Consider the following 6,996-nt stretch of genomic DNA (forward strand, 5'->3'; position numbering starts at 1 on the left):
GCGAAACCTCGTCGTTTAATAACCGCTCGCCAGATTCTCGTCGTCTACGAGAAAGTTCCAAGATGAAAGTAAAATTACCAGTGTGTTCAACGTTAATTATGAGCGTTCGTACAGCGGAATATCTATGGAGCACCTCAAGTGGATTTCAGCGTGTCGAGCTGTACACACCGCCTGCCAACTACGCTGAGCTTCAGAAGAAGGAGGATAAACTTCGCGCTGCATAACCGGCCGCTTAATTAATTTCAAACCCGCGTCTTAAGGGCGGGTCCGATTTGCCTTGAGGTAGCAAGGCAAGTCTCGCTTAGCTCGCCCTTAAAAGAAAGCCCGGTGAGTGATAGTCATCGTTAGTCACCTCGCTCCAATGCGTTTCCCCGAATTTATCTCCGGTCCGACCGTGCTGGATTTATTTTTGGCATGATAAGTGGACCTTTCTATCGTCAGGAAGCAGAGAGGGAAGATGAAGAGGAGCGGAGATATGCTATGGAAGGGAGGGTTGCGAGGATGAGAGAAGAGAGTCCGTTAGCCGCACGGAGGAGGGAGCGGGAGAGACTATACCGACGATAGAGATGGTCACTGCGCCGTGAACTGGCTTTTCAACTCGTTCTCCACCTCTAATGTCCAATTTTTTCTGCATCGCTTCTTTGCGAGGCTCCGGTTTTTGCCACTTTAATTAACGGTTTTGCTAATGGTGGAATAAGAAGGAAGCGTCCAGGCTCGTTAAACGTCCCTTTCGTGAAATCTCTCTCTCTCTCTCTCTCTCTCTCTCTCTCTCTCTCTCTCTCTCTCTCCCCCTCTCCTTCTACGCACGTTAGTAGGAGATCTTTGTTATAAAGGATCGTTTGTATGCTTTCTTACAGAAGAGATAAAGATAATATATTTTTATACATATACATATGTATATGTATAAAATGCGCGCACACACACACACACACACACACACACACACACACACATACACATGTTCCAACAACGAAAAATTACGTAGAATGAAATCTGTAAATGCGAGTTAAACGTTTTTCGTTTTTGCGGCCCCGTCCAATTAATTTCTTCTTGATACGTGAACGATGCCTTTATATATAACGTATATATATTTCTTTGTGCTTTGCAGCTTCGTTTTTCCTCAGACAAGGATTCCTCTATGCGGTACTTTCCTTCATCTTTGACACTCAAAATGAAATTGGTGTATATATTCGGCCTTTCGAGGAGGAAAAAGAGAAACTGAACGGAGAGAGAAGAACGCAGAAAGTGCAATTAAGAAGAACAGATCTATAGCGGGATTTCATTTCTTTTCCGCGAACGTTATTTGGAGGTGTACCACTTAAAAGTTTGAGTGTAGTTCGTTCGTAACGTTTCTACCGCGCGATCTCGCCAACGATGATTAGTGATGGTTGTTTCTTCTCTCCGGTTCGGAGGAGATTGCAAGTTTTCGATTATATTCTCACGAGCTTTCTCGCAACTAAGTTGGGTATTTTCACTTTGACATTCAAGGAAACAAAACTAGTCGGACAATTCCGCAAAGAACAGTCGAATAACGTGATAAAGTTTTATATACGATGAAAAGTCTATTTTTATTAAATTATTTGCATTTGTGTGTGTGTGTGTGTGTGTGTGTGTGTGTGTGTGTGCATTACATCTTACGCTGCGCGCTTAATTTATTTTTGACATCATAAAGTTCGCTTGCTGGGAAATCTCTGCCTCGAGCAAATTTACGATAAACGTTGATTGATGTTACAACAGAATAGCGTACAATTACTCCCAGTGAGGAATTTACGGTATAAAATTTAACGTCATATTTTTGGAAACAGACATCGTCAGCATTACGGTGCGTTAAGCGACAAGTACATAAATATACATGCCACCTTTTCGCTTGCAAACGAGATAAATGTATTAAGAGACAACTGTTAAAAGATAAGACGAATTACTTTCTGCCGTTCTTGCGCCTGCGGCCGAGAAAATTAAAATGAACGGTAAAAGGACATTTAACGTCCAGATTAATATCCTGAACTTCACCGGTTTTTCTCCGTAATTTGTCGACGTAGTGGCTTCGCTGAAGTTATGATAAATTTGTTAAAGTCAGTCATAAAATGATAATGATCATTGTCTTCGAGTGTAAAGCAAAGGTTGAGAGATGAATCCAGCGGACTAAAAATAGACAAAGGCCACCCAGTGGTGCGCGTGTATTCAGGGGACCGTGCGACGATCGTGGAGCTATAGTGGAGAAGAAGAGAAAGAGTCAAGGATGAAAGTCGTTGTCTTCGTAGTCGGTTGGCTCGTTGAGTACCAAACGATCTGGCCGGGATCCAAGGTACCGGCAATCGATATAAGCACGCCAGCTTATGAACAATGGGCTCGAATATCGCCGCAAATAAACGGAGCCGCGCAATTTCAACTCACCCGACTCAAGCGAGCTTAACGTATATCACTAGCGATGAACAAGGAATACCTTTGTAAAGATACCGCCATGATCAAAATATCCTTGCCTCTGAACTTTTTTTCTCTTTCCTTATCCACCCCCCCCTCCCCTCTCTTTCTCTTTCTTTGAACTTTTACATGCAGATCATTCCCGAATAAGCTTCTTTATATAAAATATTCTATACTGTACTAAAGCAGTAGACCTATTACTGAGCGTTAACATAGCAAATTGTATTAAAAATTTTACATCACTTAAATTATTAATTCTGGAGTGAAAAATGTTTATGCAATATCTTTGTAGTCTTTTGTTGCGCCATCTTCAGGTTTAATTTTTTTAGATTTTACGTAATACTTGGAATTTTTAAAGTTCCAAATGTTCTATCTGCTAGTAAAAATATGCTTAATCATCGATTGCACGCACAGTATGGCCTTTTAATAAATTTTCACGGAGGAGATTTAATTTTCAGTCGACTAAATTTCTAGCATAGCAATGTGGCCGGCCAAATATATACAATCAAATCCTACAGAAGTAATTGTATCAATCGAGATAAAACGGTTTCGTCCCCCCCCCTCACACACACACACATAAACCTGTTAGATACTTAGTAATCGAATACGCACTAGATTTTATTTTTTAGTACATCATAACGTACATATCCTAAACCGGACATGTCCAAAATATACATGAAATAGCTTCTGTTGCAATGTAATCTCCATTGCAACATAATATATTTTTTATAAGTCCATTTTTATAAGTCTGTTCAACGTAACGTTCAGCGTAACGATAAAATGCGCCCTGTAATATGAAATGCCTTTACATTTGAAATAACTCCTTCACTATAGCGCATGATGCCTGTTTGTACCTATGAAACAGCGTTATGCAATGTCACTTTATATTTTTGTTAAATCAACAATTTTACCAGGTATTTCTGGAGTGGTGTTTGTGTCATTTATCGAGAAGAGATAAATTGCACTCGTTCTTTATCACGTAGAAACGATTTCGCTAAGTCAAGCAGAAATGAAAAAGACAAAGCGCGAGTAATTAATTTTGTTTATAGGAGGAGCTCGATCCGCAAGACAGTGAGTGCCAACGTCGCGAATGCGCTGAGAATTCCAAACTCCGTGATAAACACAATAGCTCGTACACACAAGGGCGTTGCAAAGCTCGCCTTCTCCCCCTTCTCTCTCTCTCTCTCTCTCTCCTCTCTCTCTCTCTCTCTCTCTCTCTCTCTCTCTCCCTCTCTCTCTCTCTCCTTCTCTCTGTCGCCGTAATCGAGATAGTTCGTATGTAACGAAAAAGTCCAAAGAGAGGGAAGACAATGCTGTACGAAATTACTATCCGATATTTGCCGCACGTGGATTTCGATCACACAAGTTCGAGAATCATCTTGGACTAGCGCGAGACATTATGACGATAAAAAAAAAAGTTTTGTCGTGATTGTCGCTCGGTATTTGATTTATCTGTTGCACCGGGTATGACTGCGAACATATCTACACAGCTTTTAGAAATAAAAAGAAACTGGAGCAATTTTTGTACATACCGATGTTTGCGCACTCACTGCACCAGTGAGCGACTTATTTTAACTCTTTGTGTTGGAATGTAAGCCACAGCTACTACAATACGCTTGAATAAATCGTTTAGGACGTGCTTTAAAATTGTTTTGTAGAATCGCGATAAAAAGGAAAAAAATTTATACAAAGTATATGTATCTCTTTTTTTTGCGTTTTACTTCGAAATAACGAAATAATTTTTTTAGTTCGAAACAATAAAATTCAAATGAAGGAGAACAGTGGAATTATTAATATATATATAATTTCAGACTCGATTCTATTTGAAAAATTGAATTAAATTTCGCTTAGTATCTTGTTGATTTATTTTTCCAAACTGAATATTTTTCCGGATAATCGATAACAGGTTTGTTATTATCGATTTATCGGCCTTAGCTGCATTCCAATTTTTTTTTTTTAGATAATTAGCGTTTTATTATGTAGATATTTACGTTTTTCTTCATACTCGAAATTGCAATGTTGTTCATTTGATTATTAGTTTAGAATAAAAATTACAGATATGTATCCATATATGGGACCTAAAGAAAGAATGAATTTGCAATTCCAACCATTGTCCGATATTGTCATATTACTCTTTACACCTGCGCGGATAATCTTACGCACCGAGTTGTGACATGGAATACATAAAAATATTGTTCTTTCATATATGGTGAATAGAGGAAATGAAATTACGTACGCATAGCGAAATCCTTTCAGTTTACCGAGGAGGAAAATATCGCGCAAACGTTCATTGAAACTCGCATCTTCTCATAGCCGATAAATACAAAGCTGATATTTATTATATGAATAAAAATCCTTGTTTTTAATAAATTTTCAATATTAAATGTGATATGTAAAATCATATTCGATGAATATTTCATTTCGCTCGATAATTTATTTACGTAGGTTTTGATTGAAGGTGTTATTTATGTCGCAATAAAGTAACAACGTTGTCAACGCGGTTATCTCAATGAAATTTAATATTGCTTCTAACCATTATCAATAAACGTCTGACACTAACTGTACACTAACTGTACTGCTGACTCATCAGACGTAGGTAAGAATTAAGCTCTTTATATAATGCTGTCACGCAGTTCATTATCCCATTAAGGAAGGCTATCATATGCATACTTTTGCGAAGATTTCGTCAGCAGTTTTCTTAGCTTTTAGCCAAAACGTCATTATCTAAAATTATCGAAGGGACATCAAAATATCTTGGTGTACCGAGATGTCGCGAAGCAATAACACATAAATATTGAATATTTTACGATTGAATATTTTAACGCAAAAATTATGTGTAGTTGCCAGTCCATAAGTATATTTTAATTCGATCGTCTATTCCTACACACACACATACACACACACACACACACACACACACACACACACACACACACACACACACACACACATACACGCACATAGATATATTGAAGATAAAGTTAGCGAACTTCTCTCAACGACAGAAACTCATTAAAAGTTTTATCTTTATTTCGTTAGCCGGTAGATGTGGCAATGCAATAATTGTTCCTGAAGTTAACTCTGGCATTTCGATATAATTTAATTTAATTTATGTGAAAAATAAAATTTTTTTTGTTCTCACGATACATTTGTTCTAAATTCGAGTTAAATCATAGCATTCAATAAGAGAATATCGATCGGTTAAAATTGCAAATTAAAATTAAATGAAATATGTGTATAACAATTATAGTAATATTAAACATAGATTTTTCGATAACTCTCTTAATTTTTAGTAAATCTGTTCATTATTTATCCGTTAACGTTTTTCACATTACTATTTATATCCCTGTTTTTCACTGTTTTATTATTTGTTCGTTGATAACAAGATTTCTTTAGTCTTGCGAGTAATATTAAGGAATTATTGGACATAAAAATTGATCGCAATGAAGGAGATTAAAGAGGATGACTTGTTAGATGGTAATGACATTCTGAAAAGCCATTGCCATTACGGAGATTCAAGATATAATATGTCTTCGCTTTGCAGAATCTCGTAATTCTTATTACTAAAGTTGAGAGCACTACATCAATTATAAGAGCCTACTGACTTTAGAACTTGAAAATTTCGAAATATATATTTTCCATAGTGTGGGAGGGGGTGGGTGGTCACGTAAATAATAACGGCTCTTTCGGAAACAAGATATTGAAAATAATTGGGGCGTACATTTCCAACTGCATGTTATTAGGGCCAAGGGCTAGGCTAGACTGTCGGACCGCTGTCCGCTCGCTGTGCCTCGCATCTTCCTTTGTTTTCGCGGGGGAAGACGCTTTTCTCCTCCCGCGAGCGATTGGTCGTACCCCTCGCGCGCTCGTCGTGCGCTTCGCACGTGTGCTTCTAGGAATCGCGGCGTCTAGCAGTTGTTACCCGGAATCTGCATCTCGTTCAGGAAAACCAAAATTCGCGTCTCGCTCCTATACCTAAGATTACTACACAGTCTTATTTATAGTCAATTTGTGTACAAAATTTCGAATATTTACTTTCGTAATCACACGTCTTGTTTGATAATTCCCAAGAAATATCGCAACATACGTTTAAACCATTAAAGTTTACACACGCACGATAAAAGATATACTTAGTAACTTGCTATTACCGAAAGTTAAACAGAATTACAATTTTGCTTAAGAGAAGACTAGAAACACACACACACACACACACACGGTGTGTTTGCTGTAGCCGGCAAATGTAATGATGTCGTTCCTAGTTTTCGGTGGGAATTAATCGAATTGTGTTTGCGAACGAACGTTCGTCGCGCGAAGCTCGGTGAAACAGTAAAGATCCTGCTATATAATCCCGCAAGTGGAAGAGTGATTCAGGAGCGCTCGCTTCTCGAGAATCCGACGATTTAAGGATGAAAATTCGAGTCCGATGATCGTAATGGATGACTTGCCGGGCGTTTAGATGAACATCAAATCGCTGACAAATGCGAACTTTATTTCAATCCTCTTTGCATAAGAAGCGGTCAGGATTTGTTGTCCACTCACGCAGATAAAATGACTACGCTCTATTCTCCGGTCTTC

The sequence above is a fragment of the Harpegnathos saltator genome, unplaced genomic scaffold (genome assembly GCF_003227715.2).
Source record: "Harpegnathos saltator strain DR-91 unplaced genomic scaffold, Hsal_v8.6 scaffold694, whole genome shotgun sequence".
NCBI lineage: Eukaryota > Metazoa > Arthropoda > Insecta > Hymenoptera > Formicidae > Harpegnathos > Harpegnathos saltator.